At 41.6% G+C, this 17,173-nt stretch overlaps 1 pseudogene; it reads right to left on the bottom strand.

The window, feature by feature from the left end:
- The window catches only part of LOC119696960, an 87,322-nt pseudogene extending 74,762 nt beyond the window's left edge, over window positions 1-12,560 (bottom strand).
- Window positions 12,561-17,173: the final 4,613 nt, after the last annotated feature.

Below are 17,173 nucleotides of genomic sequence, written 5' to 3'. Positions count from 1 at the left end.
ACTCTTATCTTCTTGGTGTGTAACTGCAGCTTTTGGGCACCTGTACTATGAGCTGGTCCACAAAAAGGATCCGGGTGGAAACCCAGAGTCTTCTCCACTTTCCCCTGCTAAACCTGTGGTAAAGCAAATATATCAGGAAGCACGCATGCAATAAACAATGCCCATTATCCCAACGGAGGTACAGCTACATGTGGAAAATGCCATGATCTTTAGTTTCTGCATTGCTAGAGGGATACAAGCCAGAAGAAATTCAGAGATCAATGAAAGAGATTCAGCAATTACTTTAGGAAAAAATTTCACCTATAGTAAAACGTAGCAAAAAGTGAATTTGGATTCAGAATGCAAGGCATTTATTTCTAGCTCACTAATTGATCTCCAAGTCAAATACAGAGAAGGGTATTTAGGCTGGAAGAAGTGAAGATCCTGATACTTGCACATCACTATTGAATCATCATCCTTGGGAGCAATAAAAATGAAAGAAAACATGAAAATAAAAGCAATTATTTTTTAGGTGGACATAAGGTAAAAGGTTGTGTCATGCTGGAAGGAATAAAGCAAAGGTGGCCATGGGCGAAGGTCACCTCCATTTTGCAACTGGGAACAAACAGTGATTGCATCTTTTCAAATGTTTAATCTGTAAGCACCAAGGAACAGGAGCACAGTACAGCAATGCCTGCAACAACAACAGAGGGCTTGAGCCAACTACAGAAGAGGAGGACAGTCTATTCAAGAGCTTCTCTGCTTATTCCTTGACTTCAAAGTATCTTCTTCTATCCAGCACCAACACAGAAAATGATCTTATGAATGGCTAATAAGCAAACAGTAGATGTTCTGTCTGTTCACTATAATTTAGAACAAAACACTCTGTGTTGTATTTAAGTGATTTCCAGACATAAAGTGTGGAGGCTTCCATAAGCCACTGATCTGATAACTGTCCATATCTCAGCTTTCCTCCTTCTCAGTCTCCCTTCTCTGATACTCCCCCAGCAAAACCACTGAAAGAAACAAGCCTAAACCCCTGCATCTATTTCCTCCCACACCCACACAGTACATACCCATAACATAACTCTTTTCTCAGCTTCAAAAATCCAAAATGACCCCTGTAAACTAACCCATAGAGAGAAGAGAAGAGAAGAGAAGAGAAGAGAAGAGAAGAGAAGAGAAGAGAAGAGAAGAGAAGAGAAGAGAAGAGAAGAGTTTATAAATGCATGGTGAAAGTGGCCACCAAGCAGCAGCAGCAGGTTTGCCAGGCCAGCCTGATGTCCCACTTCTTCTACAAAGAGTCTGCTGATGACAGCACAAAATACTGAAGCTATGCCTGCTCACGCACCAGCTGTAATGAAACTGTGCCTGCAACAGTTAGAAGAGACAAAATGTGGGTAACAGAGTAAGAAAAGAGAAACAAAAACCACCATAATTTCCTTTCAAAGCCTGCTGGTATATTATGGGGTTATTACAGTGCCTTGCATCTCTAGGATGTGAGTTCAGACATGTTTGCCTTGACAAAATCCTCAGCCCGATGGCACTGTTTGGGTACCACGGGTAGCATGGGACAGTGAGCTGCTGAACTAGCACCAAACAGCCCAAAGGCAGATGTGCCAAAGGCAGATGTGCCACTTCCCATCCTGGAATAGCGCACTCACTGGAGTGAGACATGGCAGTGAGAAAATGGTGAGACAGCTTGGGATTCACTAGAGAATAAGAGTAGAGCCCTGCAGCCTGAAGGCTCAGCATGCTGCCTCAGTCTGTAAATGTCTGAGAAACCCACATGGAAAATATATGCCTTGTCCCCTCCCTGTAAAGGTGTGGAGCCCACATGTGCCTAAGGAGCAGCTCCATTGCTGTAAGCAGTACCAGGAGCTCAAGCAGCAGAGATCTGCACTGTGAGACAGTTCCAGTGAAGAAAAAAAAAAAAAAAAGGGGGGGGGAGAAAAAAGAGGAAGGAAAATAATTATAATATTATTAAAAAGGCATTAATGGTCAGTCTTCCTTAAAAATTTATATAATATATTTTCACACACAGAGCATAATTTTCTTTCCAAAACACCCATTTTGTTCTATTAAAACAACATCTGCATGAGACAAATGTTACGTTTTTAAGGGAGGCCACAGTGTGCAAAACAGAGGAAAGGCTTTAGAAGCAGGAAATAAAATTATGCTTGAATTCTGCCTTAGAAAAACAGACTCAAGTCCAGCCTTTGCGGGGGTTACTGGAGTGATGTGGATACATCTAATGAACTAATCAATAGTGCTCAAAAGCTTATAAACCTTGCATCCTCTGGATGTGCTACCTGACACCTCAAGGGTAATTTGTAGACGTGCTGAGCATTTGGTACCAGCTGAAGTCAATGAGTGTAAAAAACACTTGAGTTTTTTAAATAGTAACAAAGAGAAAATTCTCAGAAAAACAAAAACAAAAAAAATCTGAGTTCTCTCTAAACATCTGGAGGCCCTTTTAACTTTTCTATAGTGTTCACAAGTTTTATCAGGACAAGGACAAGTAGCAGTGAGATAATGGAGAGAAAGTAAGGGGAAAAATTTATGAGGTTGTGTCAAAGCCCTTAACAAAGCTCACAGTAAAGTCACACAGGTAACCTCATGACTGATTTCCCAACTCATAAATGTTGAGACACTTTTGTGCATGGATTTTTATTTACATGTGGTGCTTTCCCACTGACGTTGTTTCCAGCAGAAGGGAACTCAAGAGATCCTGCATGCCTCAGCACCAGCTGGGAAAGCTTTCCTTGGACATCCCAGCTTCTGGCTCCCGCCAGCTGTACATGCTATGTGTCCCACCAGTGGTATCAACAACAAAATTGGACCCTTCCAACACATCCAGTTCAGCTCTCATATGGAGGAAGGCCTTAAGTGCCTTCAACAGCCTAATGCTTGCTGAGTTACTGCTCTGCCTGTGACTGTACCTGGACTGGGTACATCTCTCGAGCCTGTTCAGCACCAGAAGGTGCCAGGAGAGTGGGAGTTTGTCATCCTGGTCGTTGTAAAGAAGTGAAGTCTCACTTAGACTGACATTTGTCTATGCTGCTCCCCATCAGCCCTCTCTGTGAAGGGGACTTCCATACAACCTGCTTCCCCCAGGATGGTACCTGACTGCATGCTAGTGCTTCTTTCTCATTAACTGGATCCTGCACAGAAAAACAAACATTTTCTCCACTTTCCTTACCACAATTGTTGATTTCTCCTATGACTAACATTTTGTTTAACCAGCACATCTCAGATTTATTTAAATTACTGTTCTTAAAATGCTAAAGGTAAAGGGTATCCCATATCTTCCCTTTGATGCTTTTTTATATACTTTTAAGCTACAGATATTTCACAAGTGACTGTTCATTTGAATTCTATTTTTTGACGAAATTAACACAGGATTCTCTTTTTTTATCCTTACTTTAAAAAAAACAAGGTTTTGTAAGCAAGCATGACAATAAATATCATCCAGAAGTCATAAAGTGCTTGCAATTTCTTTTCCTGGAAGCTAATGTAATTAATTTCAGTAGAACTGTTCAAAAGAGAGTTTACCAGCATTATCTCACAGAGACACATGAGCAGAGAAGAGCCAGACTAAAAAAAGTGTCAAAAACAATTTACTTTTTCAAAACTCAAAAAATAAAACAAAGACCCCCTGTGAAGATTGGGCAATCCCCATAATCTCTTTTTTCCTGGGACAGCATCATTAATTTAAGAATGAAGTCCATGTGTAAAAATCCTGCTGTTTCTCCCTCCTTATATAATCCAGAAAGCAATGGAAAAATGTCTTCTGTATTAAACAACTTGTGAACTTTCTTTTAATTAAACAACTTTAAAGTTGTTTAATTAAACAACTTTCTTCTAATTAGAGTGGGTGGCTTTTTCCCCATTCCAAAGTGACAAACAGCAGGAATGCTGAAAGATTGCAGGTGCAGGTGCAGCATCTCTGTTTCCCTTTCAGATGCAATGGGCTCACCAGTGACTCACCAGACACCCCTGGGGCATCGAGGGCAGTGGCAGGGTGGCCCTCACAGAGCCCCATATCTCTGCCCATCACTTACTTATCAGCTGGTGAAGATCAGGAGGTGGATGCCAATGGTGTCCAACTGCAACTGGCTCAGGCCACAACCCAGGAGAGCACTAAAAGTGATGTTGCATAATTGAGAGCACTCTTTGGTAAATTATTCATAAATCAGTTAAAGGCAGAGGAGGACAGAGCCTTAGCTAGCATGCAGCAGCAAAGCCAGGTTGGTTTCAACAGATTTAAACATGGAAAATGCTGAACATGTCTTTTAAATATGCAAAGTCCCATTGACACAAAGCAGGAAGCTACTAGAGACTATCAGAGACTTCAATGTCTCTTTTGCAGAGATTATGGTAGTCCATGAAATGCCTTTTAAGAATGGCATGTGAATATCTGCCCAAGTGTGATGGCACATCAGACTAGAGCCCATCATTTCAATCATCTGTTCCCAGGTTAACAACCACGGCAGCCAGAACAGCCCTATTTCTAACAGAAGACGTGTGATGATTTAAATTATTACAGTGTGTTCCCAGGCAGCACTTCAAATTACATTTAAATGGGGAAAAAAATCCAAACCCTTAGTGGAATGAAAAATCTATTCATTGTATAATCTTGGAAGACTTTTCTACAAGGCTTAAATTAGGAGCCTTAATAAATCTCTCAGAGGCTTTTAGCAACTTACGTTGTGTTTATGTTTAATAAAAATGGTGGAGGGTTCCAACTAAATTAAATTAAACTAGCTCTTAATTCCTGTGTTTTGAAAAGGCATCACGTTGATACTGTGATGACTTTATTCATGGAAATATGATTCAACTCTTTGGCTCACAAATCACGGTTACCAACCCCGCACGAAGGGAAAAAAGAAATCACAGCTGCAGTCTCTGAGCTCCTGGAGACAAATGTCTGAAAGCAAAGAAAACAAAAGAAACCAAAAGGGAGAGCTAACCCTTGGGAAGCATTGTCTAGGTTTGTGGCCACCTCTGACTAACCATGCACTCCTATTTTTGAACATCTGAGTCATCCCCCAGGGTGCTGCACCTCTGTGCAAATAAATAAATAAGGATAAACCAACAGAGCAACAGAAAATGTGAATGGTTGGTGGGGAGGAACATGTTTGGTCAGGGTGGTGAAGAGGGGAGAACAAACCTCAGGGATAAATACTTTCCAACCCCAAAATGGAACAGAAATAAAACAGCAAAACAGCCAACAAACAATCTATATCCTTTTAGCAGAGACCAATTTTACCATCTCTACTCAAGATACGCTTACAGATTGATAATAAAATGCAGCAGGATTCTCCTCTGAATGATGAATAAAGGAAATTATGTCACTTTCCAAAACAAACAAAAAACCCCAAAATCTGGCCCACAGTTACCGAGTTTGATTGTATTGCAACATAGTAAATTTTGAGATCCTCTCTGACCTACACAGGAGGACCAGGCAAGCCTCCTCTCTCCCCCTCACAAGGCCAAGGACAACAGCAGGGTGATGGGGATTCTCTTCCTTTGCACATAAGAAGGCAGCATAAAAAGATTATCCTTCAGAAAGACTATAAACCCCACTTTTCCCCACCTAGAAACATGGTGTAACACCACTGCATGAAAAACAAGCAGCTCCAACCCAACTTGCAATCTGCCACCTGCAGAGCAGCACCTGGTTCCTGCAGCTGCCGTCAGCTGGCACTGGTGGCTGTTTCCAAGCTGGACACACAGATTACATCAGTCTGCACCTTGCACAGCCACTTAGGGCACTTCTGCAGGTGGCTTTAAAATTACTGTCCCTGTTGTGTGAAGCCACTTGACACCAGCTTTATTTTCATACAGACTTCGCACAGGTAAAAACATGAGATGTAAAGCAGCCAGCAGGCCATGGCTGTGTGGCAGGTGGCTTTGCAGAAACAAAACTGACTGCAGTTATCCAGATAACTGCTTGCTGAGCATCACTCAGGGAATCGTACAAAGGAACCAAGCCAGCATTTAAAACACATAGTAAAAAAATCCTTTCCTTCACTGCAAGGCACGAATAGTTGTGCTAATGAAAAAGGGATGGGGAACAGAACAGGTGAAAAGACCTCCTGGTGCAGGGTATTTTTTAAACCAGTGCTGCTACTAAGACAGATGTTGCAAAGTCATACCCTCAGCCTGGTAGCTTTAGCATTGAGAAGTGCTATTTCTCACCCCAAATGGATCATGGGACCTTCTGGCTCACAGAGGAGCCTGTAGGCTACAGCCAGCATGCATGAGAGAAATGTCCCTAAAATGTCATGATGTTAAAATGATGTTGAATAGAAGTGCCATTCAAAATACCCAATGATTTCTGGCAAGCCAGACAGCGAACCTGCTGGCAAAAGAACTGCAAAGGGAAAAAAAAAAAAGAAAGAAACAGCGTCAACAATCATTAGATGTTGATGTGTTAGATGTGTCTATGGACAATTTTTCAGTGTGATCCTCACCTTGCTCTGTTCAAAAACAAACTTTCCCAGAATTAGCAGCCAGCACAGATGCCCATATAGCTTCTGGCGATGCACAAAAGTTCAAGCTCCTGACAGAATTGCTATACTGGGGCTAATGAGAGAGGAAAACAACTGACAAGGGCCCCTGTCCCAAGCTCCAGCCTCCATCCTGATGCCTGAAGCTCATCAGCCTCTCATCTTTGCACAGGCTGTCTCTGGGATATGGTGTACATGTGAACCTTTCCTTTGTGATTTGTCCAGTCAGTTCAGTCTTTAGAAAGCTTAAACCTGCTCTGGTATGGTATGAATAGTAACAGCGAACTCCCTTTTCCTACTGTTGGTAGGATTTCGGGGTAAAACTAGTAAAATACTCACTTTTTCTCCCACCTATGCTGTTAATTGCCTGCCTATGATTAAATTGAACACAGCAGGACAGTAAATGACAGAAAGGCTCAATGTTTTAGCTTTGGTGCCTCATAAAGTACTAACCTGGGCCACATGCGATACCCACATAGCACAGCTTAAATGATCAATCTAAAACCAACAGAAACCTTTATGTGGACTGATGGTCCTTGGCTTATACCCCTTCCAAACACTGAGTTTTCATGAGTTACACCAGCTGCCACTTGTATTTATTTTATAAACACCACATGCTAAGTGTAAATTGCATCACCACCACCACTGATTTCACCCCAGACACTTCTATACAAGCTGGGGGGTGGCGGAATCCAGGTTTAGGCTGAAGGCCAAGAAAGACCTCTCCAATGAGATTGTATAATTTAGGCTTTTAATTTTTTCAAAAATAAAATAGTGAAACAACAAGCATATGGAAGAGTAAGAGATTTGGTTTCTCGCAGTGTTATTGACTTCTTGCATAGGAGACCTAACACTTGCCAGCACCGAACCCGGAGGGAGAACCAGATTCACACACAGCCAGGTCATCAGCACCCACAGACCAGGTCCTGCTTTTCAGTCACCTTTTGTACTACAAATTTCTGCAGGCAGAAGATACATGACAGGGAAAAAGCAAAACAAGCAATGCAGGCTCTTCAGAAGGAAGGGAGTGAATAAAGGTAAGGTGAATCATGACTTCCAGAGTCAAGTCTCGGGTTTTTTCTCAGGCCTTCCTTCCCATCTCTAAAAACACTACAAAGGAAACATTGTTACTCCTCAAGGCCCTTTTCAGGCCAGAAGCAGGTTTCAAGTACCTTAAGCATAAGCACAAAAACACACTCACTGATGCCTTCAGGCATTTTACCTGAATGGAGCCTTCAAAATCTTAGATCAGTAATTACCTTAATGAAGTTGCAGCTATTAGTAGGCAGAATATAAGTGAGCTAGCTGTTTCCTGCTTTATTTTAACCAGCAGGCCATCTCTCAAACTGGGCATTCTCACATTCAAAACACAAGTTTTGGTCACCCCAGGTTTTTGGTTGGTTTGTTTATTTGTGTTTGGGCTGACCACAGCCGTGCTGTCTCCAGACCTCCTCAAGTCCCACGCGCTTTGCGCTTTGCTGCCTTCTGCAGGGCAGGGAAGTGACACAGGGCTCCGCTGTGACACACTGTGGGTGCACGTCAAGCACATCCCTGGCGTTTCTTAGGTCCCAGAGTTACAGCCTTCCCAGCAGCACATCCCATCAAGGGTTTTGTAAGAGCATCATGCAGCACGGCCAAACAGCAAAGCAAAGTGCACAAAAATAGGGTTTTGCTCATCTGCAGCTGAAGGAGGTATTCAGATGGGGAGATCTTCTAGGGCAGGAATTACATGTTTGTACTGATGTCAGAGCTTACCTCCTGCCCTTCTGTATTAATAATACAATAGGACAGATTTTATAACAGAACAGGACCAAGAGTGTGTGTAACTGTTGTTGTGATGACCTGGAGTCAAACTGTGGGTTTTTTTCTATGTATTATTTACTTATACTTTAGTGTGTTTATATACATACATGCTTGTATATACATACAAATGCATATATACACATTTGCATGTGTGTTTATCCACTGTTTATATATTTTATAAACTTACATGTAGTTTGTATATTAAAAAAGGCAAATAATTTTCCAGGAGGATTATATATGCTTTCCTCATGGAAAACCTAAACTTGTTCATTTTTTTTAATATTTCCTCTGATATATTCAACTTCCATCTGTTCTGCAGAAATACTCTTCCCCTGCATTTCTGTGAAGTGATTGAGGTCTGTCCTTCAGCAGTTGATGGTATTATTCTATTATCTTGAGTCCACAGAATACTGGAGGACATATCCATGTCTCCACTGCACTGGAAAGCCCAGAACTGGGCCCAGTACTGCAGATGTGGCCTCACCAGTACTGAAGAGGCAGGAAGGATCACTTCCCTCAGCCTCCTGATAACACTCTGAATGCAACACAGGAGTCTGTCAGCCTCAGACATGGTCTATCAAGCACTGCTTCATTTTATTTGTACTTTTGTCTGCAAGTTTGCTGAGGGTGCACCACAACATTTTCCCATCATCCAGGTCATTAGTGAAAGTATCCAACAGCATTTGACCCCAGGACTGACCCCTGGGCTATACCCTTGAGGACCTGCCTGTAGCTGGACTTAGTGCCACTGATAACAATGCTTTGAGTCCAGCAGTTCTGCCAGGTAAATCCATCTCACTGTCCAAACATCTAATCCATACACCATTAGTTTGTCTATGAGACTGTTATGGGAGACAGTGATGAGAGCCTTGCTAATGTTGAAATAAAGAACAGCTACTGTTCCAGTCATGTCATTATAGAAAGTTGTTGTCCAGTGTAAATCCATGCTTGATTTTGCTTGATTTGCTCATTGGAGTGGACAGCTCCTCACCACGGATGAAAACGAATCAGGCCTCTTGGACCCCAATTCTCTCCAGGATGATCTCATCTGGGATTCTTCCATGCATATATATCCCTGAGCAGACCAAAGTGCTCTCCTGAAGTCCCGTCCTTTCCCCTCATCTCAGGATCCCACACCGCCCAATCCCATGGTTACTGCTGCCCTCAACCCTCACATCCCTGATCAGTCTTTCCTTCTCTGCGAGTACAAGGTCCAGCAGAGTATGTCCCTTCATTTGCTTCTTGATCACCTTATCAGGAAGTTGTTATCAATGCACTCCAGAAACCTCGTGGATTTCTTGTGTCATGATGTGTTGTCCTTCCAGCACATATTGGGATGTTTGGCTAGACTCCCACAAGGATCTGGGCCAGTGACCACAAGACTTCTTCCAAATATCTGAAGACAGCTTTGTCTCACAGTCTACAGCAGACATCCATAACCCCACCCCACGTTATGGTGTGCCCTCTAACACTGATCTGCAAGCTCTCAGCTGACTCTTGTCTCTTCCCAAAGCAGAGCTCCAACCATTCCCACTTGTAACTATGGTGTGGTCTTCCTAAAAAGCCTCTCTCCAGCCACTGCAGAGCTACAGCACTGTCAGCTATCCCACCACATCTGTGCAGACAAGGAGCTCATCTGCCTTGCTCCAGCCTCAGTGAGAGATCTCCAGCCCCAAATCTCAGAGCTGCACCCTCCTCAGCAGCTTGCTCTGGGCTGTGGCCTCTGCTGAGTCAGTGAGTCAGGGGTAATTTCTCTGCCAAGTGCTGGGGACCACCTCTAGCAGCTCCCTGCCACTGCTGCCGAGCACAAAAGCACTGCCAGCCTGGAATTTGGACCCTGGCCTCCTCCTGCACAAAGTGCTGCTGCCTGCATGCCGTGACTGATGGTTTTACAGGCTTCCCCCAGCACCAGCTGCCAGGATTCCTGACCCTGACCAGTCAGGAGTCAGCTGGACCAAAAGCTCACAAGCCCCTTCTCACAAGAAACTCTTCAATTTTTATACCATCTACCACAGATATCACAAGCCAAGTGAAAATTTTACCATCTGCTTCTTTCTACAGGTGAGGAAAAGCAAGCAGTCAGGGTGAGAGATGCCTCAACACTCACATTGGTTTCATCCATTCAGTGATTTTTACCACCACCATTCCAATTATCACAGAGAAAATGATAGCCATCAAGGACAAATTAATAATTCCACAATAATCAATTACTGAAAATAAAGGTGACCCAGACACAGAATGAAATAATATGTCTGATACCAGGTCCACACTCACTAAGTACTTTAATCCCTTCCCTTGGATATCACCCAGACCTAAAGCAGTGCATGCCTCTGGCATACACAGAAGAAGAGGAAGGTGACAGTATATCAAAGACTGCTTTCATCAATCCCATAACAAGAACAAAATCAGATACTATACTGTACAATAGGCCAAGTTGTATCAAAGGACACCAATGTGTTTGTACACAAAGGACCACAAGGGGATCTGATCTCCACACTCACCTCCACAGGCAGCACTTTCAGGCTGTTAAAACTTGACGCTGTGCATATTTTAATAAACTAACATAGAAAATGTCACTCTTTCTCTTTCTCACCTGCAGGTAATTTTCCACCAGGTTCCTTTTCCATTTGATGAGAGACTTAATTATCTGATGAATCAAAAACTCCAGCACCCCCACTGCTGTTCTGATTAGCCCCATCAGCAGCCATCGTCCCACTCCTTTCTAGAAACAGGAAGGCACAGTTACCTCTCAGACCACAAAACAGGATTATTTGCCATGCTGCCTCTCACAAAGACACAAATTCCATTTTTAGAGCATTTTGAATATTACCTGTGACTGTCTGAACAACAGGCTTCTCTTGCCAATACCTCTTTAAAAGAGTACACTCAACAAAGATTTACCTTCAGGTGAAAGCCATTTTCATTTGGGTAAGGAATACAGTTGTATTTTTTTTGTTTTGGATTTGTTTGGGTTTTTTTAATAGAGAATTACCAATGCAGTCTGATCTCTGATGTTGAATGCTTGATGTCATATCAAAATCAATTATATGATCCAGTAATTAAACATCTTGGAACACATTTCAAAGTAATCCCTGTTTCCTTCGACTGCAATAAAGCACTGAGAACCCATCATGTAAATGTGCAAATTTTACCTCGAGTTTCTGTCTTTCCTAAACTTCTAACAATAATGTGCACCAGTAATAATGACAGATTTATTTTAAGTGTCACCTAGGACTAGAGCAGGCCTACTGAGATTCAAACACCATGGTTCCTGCAGATTATGCTGTGAGAAAAAAAAATTAAAATTAATTACTTTGAATAGTAATTTAAAAATTTAATTGTAATTTAAACATTAATTATAATTAACTTCAAGAAGTCTCAGTAAGAGAACATTTACCCAAACTTCTGCGAAGTCTCTTCCTTTTAAGCTGTATACATTGAGAATTTAATTCTTTTTTGCATATTCAGTAAGTTGTGAAGAGCAAAGACATAAACACTTACAAAATATGCTTTTAATCTCTTGGCCCCCTTCTACATTCAAAATATTTTCCTGTACACAGAAACAATAAATACCTTCTTCTTAATTCCTTCTGCTGGCAGGCATCTCCCTGGCGTGTCCAAATTACACATAGTTTCAGAGGCAACTTAACACTATTTGAGATAAGTTTATCTGTATGTTTTCTCTTGTAGCCACTTCTTTTAAACCTTTTTGTGTGAAGATAAATAATCCAGACTTTCATGGGCTAGCAGGTGTTCTCTCTACCAAAGGTACTACAGCTTGGATGCTTTATCCAAGGCAGTTTGCAAGTTGGCAGCTTGGAGAGAAGCAAAAGACTCGATGCATGTGAAATGTTCACTGTAAATCAAAATCAGCAGCATGCTGTGTGTCTGCCACCTCCTAGGCGTGACCTCAGTATACCAAAGAGAGAGTACAAAAGGATTTCTGCTGTTTTCCAACAACTGGAATTTGGACCAATTTGGCAAGGTTTCATCTCAAATAATTGTAGAATCACTGAACCATAGAATGGTTTGGTTTGGAAAGAACCCTAAAGATCATATAGTGTCAACCCCTCTGCCTTGGACAGGGACACCTTCCAGTAAACCAGGTTGCTCAGAGCCCAATCCAACCTGGCCTTGAGCACTTCCATGAATGGACATCTACAGCTTCTCTGGGCAACATGTTCCAGTGCCTTACCACCCTCACAGTGAAAAATTTCATCGTAATATCCAATCTAAACCTACATTCTGACAATTTGAAGCCATTCCCCCTTGTCATGCCACTACATGCCCTTGTAAATGGTCTCTCTCCATCTTTCCTGTAGGCTCCCTTCAGGTACTGGAAGGCCGCAACTGGGTCACCCCAAAGCCTTCTCTTTTCCAGGCAATGAAGAAACATAAATAGCTCCTGGTTGTGAATCAGTGAGTACTAAAGGGCAAGAGAGAAGAAAAAAGCCACATGCAAATTACCCAAAATAATCCTTTGAACCTATGGTTCTGCTACACTGAAAGTTTTCTTGTAGCCCACTACTCACACTTCTCAAATGTAACGACACACGGTCATGAAGGAAACACTGCCCAGGGCAGGAGGTACATCCATGTCAGGATATAGCAATGGCCTAAGTCAAATTTCCTACACCATGACTGGGGTTTATTGCCAGCTCAATCAGGCATTTCATTCTAGAGACTTCAAAAGTACTATGCAAATTGCAGACTTGGCTACAATCAATCTGACAAAAAAAGAGAATGGGTTGAAGAGAATTGATCTTGGTAGAAATCAAAGGCTGCAGAAAATAATTGTTGCTGGAAACTGTGAATAGCTAAGAGCAACAGTAAATGCATTAGAAAAGTTACCTTCCTTCAGATACAGGAAAATAAATGTATCTGCCACCAATACCTCCACAGTGAAGTTATCTGTCAACAAATACACATTGTGTGATCAATTAAATCCCTCCAGTCAAAGGTGAATTAAGCAACAGCAGGTGTCCAACTGATTATGTACACTAATAATATAAAAAGTGGTACTTCACAAACAGAAGCTCAGATCTTAGTTTTGTGTTTGAGCACAAAAATGAGATTAGATTGCTAACTTCTGCTCGCACAAAAGCTGGGTTTAACTACTCCTATTCCAAGTTTAAAATGGAGCAAAAGAAAGCAGAAGCCAGGCAAAAAAAGCAGCACCTGAGCAGAGCTCCTGGCTGGGATTCCATCACCATTTCGTTCTGGTATGCTAGACTGGTTACCCCAAGGCCTCCATTTAGCCCATTTATTTCTGGAACATGGGAATATGTATGATGTCATTTTCTAGTTGTGTTAGACCAAATGTGAATAGATCTGGGTATTATAAAGATTGCAGCACAAACAAAAATACAAAATCCACTGAACAATACAGAGAGGGGATGGGAGAGGAACACTGAAACTAAAGGTACATTTCTAGGGGAAATAGATGAAGCCAAGTCACCCTGCTCACAGACAACACAGATATTCCTCATTCCATGCCACAATGACTTGTTACATAAGCAGGATGGCTGCTTTTACTCAAACAGGAATATCATTCCCATCCTTAAAAGCACACCTGAGCATTTGCCTTTGCTGTCCCCAGCTGCCAGAAAACCAAAGCTGACCACTCCTGTTCCACCAGACTTGGTCTCTGAGGCTGTAGCTCAGCTGTACTGTAAATTCTCACATACACCCTCTCATGCATCCAAATTTTAAAAAACAAAATAGAGTGAGAATGTGTTTTTGAACTTTGACCCACAGTTATTTGTTCCCCATGGGCTCCTCTGTAGTCAACTTAAACTCACCAGTACACCCACTCATCTGAAATATGTCTCATGAACCTCTGAGAAGCAGTGCACAAATGGCCATGGTTAAAAAGCTAGATGGTCAAAAACAAAGCAAGATTTGAGGTTGCAGGGAGGCATTGCTGCATCCGTGAGATGCAGGAGTTGAGACAACTCTCCAGAGGACAGACAAGGCCTTACGAAACACGTACACACATGGAGCCTTGTTTATTTACGATGAAAACTGAAGATTGAGAGACATGAAGGCAAATGCAGACTGGGGTTGTAAAAGCTTCTGCACCAGACATTCCTCTCCTAAGAATACATACTACTTAATTAGCCTGTGAGAATTTGACCCAAAACTTAGCATTTTGGCTGTCACTGTTACATACACTAACACCTCCCAGTGCAGAACATGAGTCTTCATCTTCCTTTTGAAAAGTATTTCAGATCATATATTCTCAGTTCTATGAATTTTGCAAAAGGATTGTCCTGCCTTCTGCAATGTGTTTATCTCCAAACATCACACAAGGATCCTTCTACTTATTCAAGAGCTTCCAAAACTTAAGTTTTGCCATGGATAAAGAAAATCAGAGGCCATGATGAAAAAATACCTTCTCAATACTAGAAGATAAAATGTTCCCACCTATGTAAGAAGACCAGAGAATCCAGGCTGCAACCAGTTCCCAGATTTTTCACTAATTTCTGTCATGTTCAAGGTGTGCCACTTGACTTAAAAGTGTTCTTACCTCATCACAGCCTAATTGGGAATGGCTGCTTTGGAGACAAGGAGGGGAAGAAGGAATCTGTGTTCATCACCACTAAAAGCTACCAACACACTTCTATGCTTAAATGCTTTGAGGAGTCAAGTTATAAATTGAATTTTTCTCAGTTAGGAAAGAATTTTGAAAGGCCAATGTGGGAAGACCCCATGCTTTTAAGCTGTCAAGACCCCATTTGGGAGCCACAGAGCTCCTTGTTCCACTCCTAAGCAGCTTCTATGCAGGCCATGGGATTCTTTGCAAAAGAGTGATGGCCGAATAAGGAGAGTGGGCAGACACCGGCACAGCTCTCTCTTCCTTAAGCAGGCTGGGCCAGGCTGCCTCCAGTTAGGACCTGGAAAGTAGCTCCCTTGAAACTGGAAAGACCAGCAAAGGATTGGACCTCTGCTACTTGGTGATCTAGGTGACAGGCAAGGTGTGTTGCACAGCAGAAATGAAGCTACCACTATCAGCAGCTGGCCATTCCAAAAAAGTTTTGGGCTAGCTCATCTAACTCTTCTCCCAAACAACTGAGAAGATGGAACAACATAATTTTATTTGCCTAAATGCTTTGTAAGTGAAAGAGGATGTGCATGCATGCATCACGTGTTCTTTATCCCTTAAAAACTAGGATGGAATAACCTCAACTAATACTATGAAAATACAAAGAGTTGCTAAATTAGAAGCCAGAGCAAATAACACCAAACGGCATGAATTTAATACTAAGACATTTTGCCACTTGTCTTTAAATAGTACAGACATAAATCAGATTCCAGCTATCACACACAAAAGCACCTACCACAGAACTCTTCATTCTTGCTCTGGCTGAGCACAAGTCACTGGTCACCCCTCTAGCTAGATAACTCTATAATGTAATTTTAACTCTGTAGTGGCAAACATGTAAAAAACAGGCAAATACTTAATTGGCATGTCAGTTTTAAGTAGACAGAGAACCACATACTTTATGAATGGTGTCAGGAGTTGTATATACTTGAAGGGTAAGAATTTCTTCCCTCTCCACTGCCCTTCTGTCTTCAACCACAGGCTCATTTAGTGCAGCACGTGTGATCTGTCCATCTGTCAAGTAAAGCAGTGCACCATTCTTGCTGGCTTCAGTTTTAATACTAGAATCATACAGGTATTATAGGATTATACAAAAAAGTACAATAAAATATTAGAGACTGTGAGTTAACGTTGTTAACACTGCATGAGTAACACATCAATTCCAAACAAATCTGAAGGTAAAAGTCAAGAGGTTTTCAAATGCCAGAAGAAATAGTTTCTACTATAAGGAACACAAGCAGTTCAGAATATATTTTTCAACAGATTGAAAGCAAGGTGGTAGAACGAAGAGCTTCCAAAACAGTACTCTGTTCACAGCAGCCCACTCCAAAGATCAAAAACCATTACACTACTTATTGAGGTGACACTCAAAGACTTCAAATAATGAGTGTTTAATGCACAATCTGAATGACAGCTCAAGGAAGAAAAGAATTATCACAGTCATTGGACAGATATAAAGACATTGTTAACTAGAAACGTCATGGCTTTTAACTTTCATATTATTTCACTATTTCAAAGTTACAGCATTAAAGAAATGATAGCACTACCTTGGCATGAAAATTTTCCTATATATGCAACGACTCTTACATATGGTGCTGACTTAAAGGACAGAGGTGTTGAAACATTTTCTGATAATGCTGTAATTAATCTCACATAGTGCAACAAGTTAGGAGTATCATATGATACACTAAATTTAATCTGCAAATCTTCAGACAGAAAAAAAATGTACACATGACAGGAAATAGTTTCAGAAAACACAACCTAAGATGACAATGACCATCTCCACAAATCCTCAAATTGTGATGTTGTGGCAAGGAGTTATTTTAGATTTCTCAGAAGCAGACAGTACCAGAGTTCAAAGTGCAACGTACCTCCCAGAGATGGGAAATAATGCTCTCTCCCAAAACCACAGTCGTGCAAACAACACTGGAGGAATGTGACAGCCAGAAAAGGGCAGGGCTGTTGGCAATTTCCCAATACCATGACAAAAGCAGACCTTTTAGTAGACTTTTCTCAGAATGGTATTGACTCTCTTAACTACACAGACACATTTAAACCCAAAACTGCTGATCACCAACCACTTAGATCAATGTGGAAACTAAAGAGCCAGCTGCCACCACCACACGCTTCCATACTTTTGGTTTACACAGCTCCTCATTGTGGCAGGTTTTGCCAAAACTTGAGAGAAACAAAGTCATCTCAACCTGCTGTACTTCACCAACTGTATGCAACAACTTCCAACAACAGTATGCAGGAATATTCTATCTTTAAA

Source organism: Motacilla alba, chromosome 2 (assembly GCF_015832195.1).
Source record: "Motacilla alba alba isolate MOTALB_02 chromosome 2, Motacilla_alba_V1.0_pri, whole genome shotgun sequence".
In the NCBI taxonomy this organism is placed as follows: Eukaryota; Metazoa; Chordata; class Aves; order Passeriformes; family Motacillidae; genus Motacilla; species Motacilla alba.
This window is presented reverse-complemented; position numbering and strand designations above follow the sequence as displayed.